Source organism: Giraffa tippelskirchi, chromosome 6 (genome assembly GCF_054371585.1).
Source record: "Giraffa tippelskirchi isolate mGirTip1 chromosome 6, T2T-mGirTip1v1.2.pri, whole genome shotgun sequence".
NCBI lineage: Eukaryota > Metazoa > Chordata > Mammalia > Artiodactyla > Giraffidae > Giraffa > Giraffa tippelskirchi.
In genome coordinates, this window is record NC_137280.1 from 14,545,421 (window position 1) to 14,557,262 (window position 11,842).

Below are 11,842 nucleotides of genomic sequence, written 5' to 3' on the forward strand. Positions count from 1 at the left end.
TAAATGATCAGTCCCTAAAATTTCCAGGAACGCCAAAAATGTTGTATTTTTACAATTTAAAATATGCTAATCTTCATTGGGCCAAATTTCATCCTCTTGTCTAAACCTCCCTTTTATGAATCTCTCATTAAAACCATGGTGGTTAATATAAGACCAGGGAGCTGCATTTCTTAAGGATGAAGAACAGAATTTCTCTAAATTTGGGGCATCAGAATAATGGTGGGAGCTCCATGACCTGGCCCAAATCCGTGAAATCAGAATCTGGGGTCTGGACAGCTTTTGTTGTCACAAGTGGCTCAGGTCATTCTGATGCACACCAAAGCTTGAGAACAAGTGAACTTGAGAACAAGATCAGCCGAAAGGCCAAATATACCCACTGCCTGTTTTTGTAAATAACATCTTATTGGAACAGGGCTACAGACATCATTTTTGTACTGTCTATGGCTGCTTTCCCAATACAATGACAGAGTTGAGTAGCTGTGACATAAACCATATGGCCCACAAACCTGAAAGTATTTACTATCTGTCCCTTCACAGAAAAAGCTTGCCAACTCCTGAGCGAGATGAATGATACAAAAAGAAATATGTTTTTCCAGATCTAGTTGTTTCAATTCACCCATTCATTCACTCATTCACTCCTTTGCCTGGACAAACAGGAACTAAAATTCTTCAAGTCACTGAGGGGGTTGAAAACGACTTTAGATATCACCTTTTAATATTCTTCAAACCTTTACGTTGTTTCAAAAAAGAAAGGAAAAACAGCTGAATAATGTTTTATAAAAATTAACTTTTTAAAATTCTGTATTTGATTAAGATTTTGGATATTTAATGATTTTCCAACTTATTGCAAAAGGACCCATGGGCAAGTTAAACTCTGTAATAGCATGTATTTTAGCAGCAACTTAAATAAAATTCAAATATAAGGAAAAAATAAACTTTTCATCTCAAAAGGTGCATAATGTTAAAAGACTAAAGGGGCTTAGGAATGCATTTGGATTCAGCAAGGCAGTGAAATGAGGTAAAGCGCTAATGATCTTTAGGAGCCAGGGACAGCCATCATAAAACAAAGATGCTTTCTGGTGATACAGTACAAGAATGCTCTGTACACAGTATGGAGCATCTTGAAATGTGAATAAATTGGATGAAGTTCCAAAAACAATAGATATGCTCAAGTGAATGGGAGGACTGAGCTACAGGAAGGCTTTTGATTTACATAGCATGATTGTTTCAAGGTGCACACAGCCCTTCCCAAGAGCTGGGCTGGATTTTCCTCCCAGTGTCTGCAGGAGATGTTGAATTGACATCACAGAAAATTGTCAGCAGAGAAGAGAGACTGATTGCCTGGCTGTAGGAGGGAGTTGGAGAAGGGAATTAGATTCCTTACACCTTGTTCATCATGTCATTCACTCCCTTCTTCAAAGATCTTCAATGACTTCTTATTACTTAAAGGATTAAAGGCAAGTCCCTGCTGGTATTTCAGGCTTTCTCTAATATGTCCCTTATGGGGTATCAGTAAGCATTTTCATGCCTACTACCTCATTTGATCTTCACAGTATCCTCATGCAAGTCAGAGGGGGGACATTGCATTCCCATTTTACAGATAAATAAGCTCAGGTATAGCTGGTTTAGGGGCTTCCCATGTGGCACTAGTGGTAAAGAGCCCACCTGCCAGTGCAGGAGACATAAGAGATGTGGGTTCGATTCCTAGGTCGGGAAGATCCCCTGGAGGAGGGCATGGCAACCCACTCCAGTATTCTTGCCTGAGAAATCACATGGACAATGGAACCTGGTGGGCTACAGTCCATGGGGTCGCAGAGTTGAACATGACTGAAGCACACACATAGCTGGTTTAATGGACCAGCTAAAAGCCATACAGAAGGAGGGGGCTGAGTCAGGGCGAGGACTCCTGTCCCCTGTGTGACATTGTGTTCATGAATCTTTTCCTCTAGGCTAGCCTAGTTCCTGAAACTTGCCTGATGCTTGCCTGGTCTTTGCTTGTGCTGTGGAATACCTCCCCCTTCTCCACGTGCAAGGCCACCTTTTGAGTTCCAGTTCCCTTTGGGGCTTACTTGGTGGCTCAGTAGTAAAAGAATCCACCTGCAATGCAGGAGACGCAGGAGATGCGGGTTCAATCCCCAGTTCTCTTGGTCTGCTAGCGAATGTTTCCTGAGCTCCAGTATTCTGTGCTCTCTTTCTCCTCCTCTGAGCTCACATACACTTTGTTGACACTGTTTTCTGTTCCTCCCAATCCTACCATGCCAAAGCACGGCTCCTCCACTTTCCTGGGTGTTCGTCTTGTGCACTGAGACTCTTCAATCACTCTTCAGCTTTGCTCATGTGTACGCCCCATGTCTCTGATGGAACTGTCTGCTCTTTGAGGGAGCATCTAGATAGCATATATCCCTTTTCTCCTCCACAATGCCTTCTGTGATGCATCAAGAAGGTGGGAGGTCCATAAATATTTGTTGGACAAATGAATAATTTCATTCTCAAGCTGTCTCTGAATATGATTAAGAGAAATGAGATGAAAAGCGGAGACCAGGTTGTCTTTTTAACAGCAAATTTTTTTCTAATGAATCAAAGTATTCCAAGGACAGCCACTGACACTCCATGTTCAGCTGAGGCCTGGAGTCATAGGGCTGAGTGGTCCTAACCTGGACACAAAAGAAAAACCAGCCCCACAGGAAACTGACTTGGAATACACACTGGTAAGACAGCTCTCACAACTTTCACTTAAGGCCAGCAACTCCCAGGCAGTTGACCTAACAGGAAGAAACAGGAGCAGGTTTTCCCCTAAAAGGCTGGTTTTGCCATTTCTCCACCTTCCTGGAGGTGTGAGCAGCTCTGTGCTTTCCTGGCCAGGAACCCGAGGTGCAGCTGCAACAAAGCAAACCTTCCCTGGAGCATCACCAAGGTCTTCTCATCTCTCTCTGGTTGTGGGAGTAAGAACTAACATAGTCTCTTTGTGAGGTCTGATACATGGGAAATACAGTCCATGGGGTGACCCCTCGTGGGAGTGGGTGGTGCTTGCCTCTGAGCAGGGTTGGCTAAGCCTTCATGAAGCCTACTTTGTGCACAGTGCTTCCCCCCTCAACTTTTGTGCATTTCCTGCCCAGTTGCACTGATCCCACCCTCACCCCCAGGATTGGTGCACGAAACGACCACACCTGTGATCAGCATTCTCTGAGTTCAGGGCCCCGGCCGGGTCACCAGGGCTATGTGGTCTATACCAGGGGTCCCCATGCTTTTTGACACCACTGGTTTCGTGGAAGACAGTTTTCCCACTGACTTGGGTAGGGGATGGTTTGGAGATGATTCAAGCACAGTATGGTCCGTGTTCCTATGAGAATCTAATGCCCCACTGATCTGACAGGAGGCAGAGCTCAGGTGGTAATTCGAGCTACGGGGAGCGGCTGTAAACACAGGTGAGGCTGGCTGGTTCTGCTGCCCACTGCTCATCTCCTGCTGCACAGCCCCAGGGGGTTGGGGGTGTGTGTTGGGGACTCTTGGTCTATACTGTTCCTCCTACTTCTGGCTGAGTACACTGACCAAGTTGCAACTAAATTTGAGGTTATACCTCTGTACATTGATGACTTCCTCTTGGTTTACTAGATCTTTCTGCTGCAGAAAGTGATTATATTAGTCTGAGTGCTACCTGGGAAGCTGAAAATTTATGTGGTTTTTGTGTGTGTAGAATATAATTGAGAGGTTTCTTCAAGAGCCTCTCAATTATATTCCACACACATATTTCTTCACTTAAGAGTAAAGCAGAGCTGTGTAAAGTGAGCAGCGTGTTTACACTAGGTCCCTATGGCTTGCTATCAAATTAGTGGCAAATCAGTATTATAGTAAACAGAGGTCAAAGATCAAACCCACAATTTCACATAAAATTCAAAACACAAGACACAAGACACAAAATAGAAGGCTCGTGTCATGAGACCATCAACTACTCTTAAAAAATAATCAAAACCAGGAAAAGATGAGAGGAAACAAAATTTAAACATGATTTTAGTCCAGGATCTGATGCAAAAGCCAGACCTTACAGAGATCTTTTAAAAACCATGACCACTGACTACATGTCACTCATCTTAACTGGAAACACACATCAAAAGGTGGCAAGAACCAAGACTTAGTAACTCCCGGATTCTATTCATGGACTTGACACTGACTTTGGACAAATCAGAATCTGTCTTCATTTTTCACTCTGAAAATTAGGGTGGAAACTATTGTTTTACTTCTCTTGATGGACAACTCTGGAGAGAATCATGCTAATAAGGAGACAGTGGTAATTCTCTCCTAGATTTGATTAGATGTATTTTTGAAAGGTCAAATGATTTAGTAGCATAAAATTGTACACACCACACCCCATTTTTACTGTGGGCAGCTCTCCACTCTTGGCTTCTAAGCAGGAAATGAGAAGAATCACATTTATTCCATGTTAAAGCATTCCTTGAAACAACAACAAAAAAAACCCATAAAAATTGATTACTGCTTAGCTCTTATTATTGAAATTGGGGTCTTAAATTAGTCAACAGTTCATACCTATCATTATTAATCTAGGTTTAATTAACCTTGAGTTAAAGCATAATGTTTACTGAGCGGCTTAAATGAATGGGCTAAGGCAGATGATAAATATTATTGGGAAACAGAAAAGCCTTTTTAAAAGAGTTTAGAAAAGCTCCAAAGGAATGCTGAATATTTTTAAGTAATTTAGTCAATAATTTTAATTACAGTACTGCTTATTAATTCTTAAGTATTTGCTTAATCAGTACCACCAGATGTCAGTATATTCTGTATGATTAGCACTGTGTTCTCAAAACCAGCCAGAGTTGTCATTCCAGTTAATGAAAATGATGTAGTGGCCAAATAATTAAAGCTCTCTAGAGGATTATAAATCCTCTCCCTCAGTGTTGGTTATGTTATGGTAGAGGCCCCTCAGTTTAGATACAAATTCCCAGCTTCCCAATAAATCTTGGCACTGAGGTTCTTGAAAGTAAGAATGCCATTCTCTGCAAGTGATGCATGGTCTTTGAGCTCACACAGCGTGTTGAGGGACACAAACAAGCACAGCTTCAGCTGTGCCAGCTCTGGATCTCTACTTCTGTGCTTTTTTTCTAGCCTATTGACTTGACTTTTCCATTCAGACGATGTCTGATTGGCATTTGATGTTTAAACCAAAGGGGCTATCAGCTAGATAAGGGGAATTTTGTTAACGAAATAATTTTTACTAATTCTTGGATATATACTAGGACTTTTACCTGTGTTATCTTATGGAAGCAATAAGAAGTTAAGAAATAAAGTTTAAAATATCTGAGCTTATGGTGTGTCTCTTTTTGACAATATGAAGAACTCAAACTAAGTTCTCAAGCCTTTCATTTAACAAAAGTGATGTCATGGTAGAAAAAAAATTAAGAGTTTTAGTAAAACTGGCAAAATCTTGCATTTTCAGGTTATTATTAAGCAAAAATCGGTCCATTCTTTAACAGGATAAACCTGGAAGGCGTTTAAAGCACTAGTAAGGATAAGATTTTAAATGCTATTTAACAGAATGCTGTTAATTGTGAGATATGTGTGCATTTTGATAACTGTAAGCTTTAGAAATATTCGAAGTCTCTGGCACTATGCTATGTTTTCAGAAAAAGAATTTTGTATAAACAAAACCCACATTGGAGCTTCACATTATGGAGGCTCAGTGTGGGAGCATCCTAGGTGTGGTCTGGGGAGACAGCATAGCAAGGTAACTCCAAGCTTCTTGCTGCATAATGAAGAATTCACCTCTCAATTAGAAATAAAAGGGTCCTCGTTTATCCTAGAATTCGATATTGCTGCAGGCTTTACCTTTGAAGGGAAATCCTTTGAAATATCCCATCTTTATTGTATGAAAAATAGTTATAGTCTTGTTCCTTTAGGACAAGAGGAAGAAACATTCAACAAAATTCATTGGATTCTACTTACAAAAATATTGAGACACCTACAACTGTATTAGTGAAAAGATAACATTGAGGGGTTTTTTAAGCTTTTCTGACTTCAAAATGTTTGTGGAATTCACTGCAAATAGAATTCCCCCTTCCCCAAATGCACACGCACACATATTCTTTCATTGGCACCTGGAGACCGCTGCACCAGATAGTTAAGACTCTCTATTGCACAACCTCAAATCAGAAGTTTTAATTTGGTAACATATATGTTTCATGAAATAGACCACTGAAGTCATTGTATTTCAATATGTGCACTCATATACCATCTTAAACCCACAGAAATCAGAATGTTTGTTGTTATCTAGTAGCTAAAAGAAGATGTTACAAAAGCCACTCTTAGATAAATCTTACTTGTCCTGAAACGTTTCCTTATAAAAACACTTTAAGCGAACCACAGAATTAGTCACTGGTTGAATCAAAATTGTGCCAGCTGGGGAGGACTTTGGTCTTTATACAGTGACAGGCAAACCCACTGCTTCCCCAAGCCCCACTATTTTGGGGGGGACACTGATGCTCAAAGGAATAACTTGCTTAGGACTCATAGGTCAGCACTGGGATGTGAATCCGGAACACTCTCAGACACCTGGGCATTTGCACTATTTCACTCTTTTATTGAAGTATAATTGATTTACAATCTTGTGTTAGTTTCAGGTATATTACAGAGTGGGTCAGATATAGATATTTATCTGAATATATACATATTCTTTTTCATATTCTTTTACCCTTATAGGTTATTATAAGATAATTAAGTATAGTTCTCTGGGCTCTACAGTAGGTCCTTGTTGTCTATCTATTTTATATATAGTAGTGTGTATATGTTAATCCCAAATCCCTAATTTATCCCTCCCACTCCCTTTCCTCTTTGGTAGCCATAAATTCGCTTTCTGGGTCTGTGAGTCTATTTCTGCTTTGTAAATAAGTACTTTGTATCATTTTTTTTCAAGTTCCACATATAAGTGGTATCATATGATATTTGTCCTTCACTATCTGACTTACTTCACTTTGTATGAAATCTCTAGGTCCAGCCATGTTGCTACAAATGGCATTATTTTTCTTAATTCTTAATAATCATAGTTTTGTTATAAACTAACTTGTTTACTCACTGTAACTGGTTTCTAGGCATTAACTAATCTTGACTAATCTTCATAATAGATCATTAGCCAAGTAGATAGCAAATATAATTCATCTTTAAAAGCTGAAAAAAGAAAATAAGAAGAAGAGGAAGGCATTTTACACACATCATCTTATTTATTTTTCACAAAACCATATGAGGGAAGGTAACCCTCTCCATGTGACAAACAAGGAACCTGGTTCAGAGAAGTTAATTAACATGCCCAAGGAGCCAGGGTTAAACTCAGATCTGTCTGATTCCAGAAACCATGCTTTGTCCAGTCCAAGATGTTTCCGATTAAGTTGCTTTTCCAAAATTACATGATGAGAGATAATGGAATTGGACACGAAAGTCACTGCCAATGTACTGGATTATGTTTGAACAAGATCTTCACAATTAAGTCCAACATTATAACTCTTAGCGCTAACCAACAACATCCTAAATTTTTCTCTCTCTTTTATTGCTAGTCCAGATATATTCCACATATTCAGTGTCTTAACTAAATTACAGGTTTGCTTTTTTCTTGCAGTCTGTAAACTCCCCGACGACAATCCATAGGAAGGAAATTCACCAAGGAAGTAAAATGTGAAAAATACCAGCTAGAAATACTGTTCAAATGTGGTTTTAAATGCAGATGCGTATGTTCAGCAGGCTTCTGTGTGCTCAGAAATTTCAAATGTGGCAGGAAGAGGGAACATGAAGAGCCCTCATGGGGCTCAATGCTCCAGCTGTCCTGTTCTCACTCTGTTGCTCATCTTTCCCGCATTTTTCACCGCTAATTTAAATGTCATTTCCAAAACAGAAGTTGATACACTCTGATGATTTTTTTTTATTATCAAGTTATGTGAGGTTGATATTGCCTTGACGAGTTTAGGGTTCAAAAATGGATGTATTTTAAAATTCAGCCTTGTTTATTGAGCATGGGTCTCAAAAGTCTCAGGAGGTACAAAGTTCTTAAATAGACCTCAATACCAAGGGTGCAGTGGAAAATAAACCTCTTCCTTCACCAGATAGCTGTTTGTTTTTAATTGGATAACAGAGGCAGTTTCTAACTCTGGTGTCTAATTGATGATCCCCAGTGTTTTGGAAAAGCAATAAAATCCTTCCTGGCGCCAGTTTGGAGTGTGCCAGAGAGGCTCCTAAGGACACGGGCAATTGCTGAGTAAACACTCATGGCCCAATGGCTGCCATGTTGTTCTTGAGTACACAGAGAACAGGGGAGTGGAAAGGAAAATAATTTCACAAGATTGTGCAAGTATTACTTATAACTTCCTGCTGGGGAAATTCACGAAGTTTCAGAAACCATGTTGCTTGGTATTCATTCATCAGTTGGTCCTGGGGGTGGGATGTGCGTGTGGTATTGACCACTTTACCCAGCAATAGCCTTGAAAGTCATCTCATAAAATTCCAGCTGTTCTGACAGAATGGAAGAGAAACGCTTATTCTTATGGTTTTGCATATTCTGTGCAGGAGAAACGGTTCTGCTATGCTTCATCCCTCTGCAGGTCCTTTGCTTATGAATGACCCAAAGCTAGGTCACAGTCCCTGTGTCACTCTGGAAGGCCTTCCATAGCAAAGTGGCCCTTCCCAAGGTTGTCTTCAGAGCTGTCGTCAGGGCAGCTGAATAGAGGGCACCCTGAATAGAGCCAGATATTTTAAATACCGCACCTCTTCTTTGTTTTTAGGGTAAGCAGAAACTCCTATGTGCAGGTAAAGGGAAAAATAACCAGTTGACATTTTATTGACCCAAAAAGGACAAGCTTTGAAATCTCCACGAAGCAAAAAGAATCTAGGCTGGAAAGAAATGACTGATTTTTGCAAATGTTTGCACTAACCATATAGTCTTTGTATTAAATTTTTTCTAAAAGATCCTCAATATAGGAGTTTGAAACGTATCAAATCATTCTCACCATATGCTTGTTTTTCTTAATCATATCATAATATTTCAGAGTAAATTGGCTAGCTTTCTTACTTCCAACTGCTCTGACACAATGAAAAAAGAGCTTCTCTCTCTTTTTTAATTTTGGAAAGTAATTTTATCAAATTTTGTATTTCACCAGGGAATTGCTGACAAGATTCCTTCCCTCTGGCTCTCCCCTGTCATAGCACTAGTTGATGCTCTCAACATTAATCGTTACATAATAGAACTAATAGTAAAGTCATTATTTATTGATTAATTTTGATAGGCCATGAAAGTGAAAGTGCTAGTCGCTCAGTCCTGTCTGACTCTTTGTGACCCCCATGGACTGTAGCCTGCTAGGCTTGTCCAGCCCTGGCATTCTCCAGGCAAGAATACTGGAGTGGGTAGCCATTCCCTTATCCAGGAGATCTTTCCGACCCAGAGATCGAACCTAGTTCTCCCACACTGCAGGTAGATTCTTTACCATCTGAGCCACCAGGGAAGCCCTGTACAGGCGATAACTCTGCTGATATAACATAATGTCTGCTGTCATAATATACATTATTTTTTTTTGTCTTTTAAAATCTTATTTACTTATTTTTTTAAAATTAATTAATTTTAATTGGAAGATAATTACCTTACAATATTGTGGTAATTTTTCCTATACATCGACATGAATCAACCACGGATGTGCATGTGTACCCTCATATTTATTTATTTGGCTATGCCAGGTCTTAGTTGCAGCCTTCAGGATATTTAGTTGCGGCATACAGACTCTTAGTTGCAGCACGTGGTATCTACTTCACTTACCAGGGGTGGAACCTAGACCCCCTGCTTTGGGAGCATGGAGTCTTAGCCACAGGACCACCAGGGAAGTCCCTACATTATTTAACCCTCATAGCAGTAAGTGAACAAATAAGGTTAACAATGAGAGCTTACTATGTGTAATGGATAATTTTATGTGTCAACTTGATGGGGCCATGGGAGGTCCAGCTCTCCAGTTAAACATTATTTCTGGGTGTATCTGGGAGAGTGTTTCTGGAAGAGATTAGTGTTTGAATTGGTGGACGGAGTAATGCAGACTGTCTTCCCCATGTGGGTGGGCATCATCTAATCCATCAAGAGCCTGAACAGACCAAAAAGGCAGAGGAAATTTGAATTTGTTCTCTGCTTGATTGAACTAGATGTCAATCTTTTCTGCTCTCAGCACTCTTGGTTCTTAAGCCGTCAGGTCCAGACTGGAATCTACACCCTTTGCTCTCTGGCTCTGCTCTCAGGCCTTCCTGGGTCCCCAGGTTGCAGATGGCAGGTGGTGGGTCTTCTCAGCCTCCGTAATTGAATGAGAGAATGCCTGTAGCAAATCTCTTTGTAGTTCTGTTGTGTCATCTAGTCTGCCTCTCTGAAGAATCCTGACCAATCCACTATGCACCAAACATTTTTCTAACCATTTACACATATTAACTCATTAATTCTCTTTAGTTCTATTTGCTAGATTTTTATCCATTTTCTCTTATTGTGGGTCTATTGCATCTGGACTGTGACATTAATTTCCAAAATGGAAGCAGTTTCCTCTCTCTTGCCAATTTATCCTTCAAAGATAATCAGGGTTAAAATCTTTTTGTCAATCCTTTGATGGTTTACCACTGCCTTTAGTGTGAATTCCAAATTATTTGACATGGTGCTGCAAGTCTACCAGCATCTAGGCGGCCTTGATTCACATCAATTTCTACCATTCACTCTGGGCTGTAGCCAACTTATGTGGTATCTGTCAGCTCCACTGTGTTCTTGGTGCCTATGGGTGTGTGCATGTGTTCCGTCTCTGCCATTACTGCTCATTCCTCAGTTCAGTTCATTTGCTCAGTCATGTCCAACTTTTTCCGAACCAAGGCACACCAGGCTTCCCGGTCCATCACCAACTCCTGGAGTTCCTAGGTCCCCATTTTTCATGACTGCAGCTGGCTCTCAAGTGGTCTTCTTGCCTCTATTCCTTCTCCGCTCCAATTCATTTTCTATTTGGTGGCCAGACTAACCCTTCTATTAATAAAAATGCAAAGATGAACATGGCACACCCATGCTTAAGGCCTCTCAACCTTTTCCCATTGTCAGAGGTTGAAGTCCAAATGCCTTCAAAATACCCTTCAAGACCTTGTCCCAGCTTCTCTCTCCAGCCTCGTCAATCACTATCCTCCTAAACAGACCTTTTCACCACCAGACCTTTGCACAGAAAAGCCCTATTGACAAAATATTCTGCTTTGTCCTCCTTTGCCCAATGCCTCAGCCTTCATGTCCCCACTGAAATGTCATCTCCTCTAGCCCACCATCCTCTAGCCCATCATCAACTCTTGCCCCTACTTAATGCCCTCCAGGGTGGGAAGCATACTGTGCCATCTATGTACCATAGCACACTATGATGATTACCCACTTTGTCCCCCTGTATGGTCACACCTGGCTGTCATCAGCTTCTAGCCCTGGACTCTGCATTTCCTAACTGGCAGGACTGTTATTTTACCATCACCGCCCCAGTGCCTGCCACTTAATAGAAACTCAGTAAGTATCCAGCAAGGATGGTGAGCGAATTAACAGATGAATTCTGGCTATCTGGATACCTGCCCTGTCTTCACTCCCTGATGAAATCCCTGCTTTCCTTCTTTGGCTCCAACTTCAGCTCTTCTCTAAAGCTGCCCTGCCCGCTCTGTGAAATTAGCATATCCTTCTCTGTGCCCTTCTGAAAATGTGCTGCATATACGGTCCTGTTAAAATGTAAGCTCCTTGAGGGCAGGGACTGTATTTTTGCCTACTTCAAGCTTAGTCTCTGGCACAGGACCTGGCACTTAGTGGATTGTCAGTAAATTT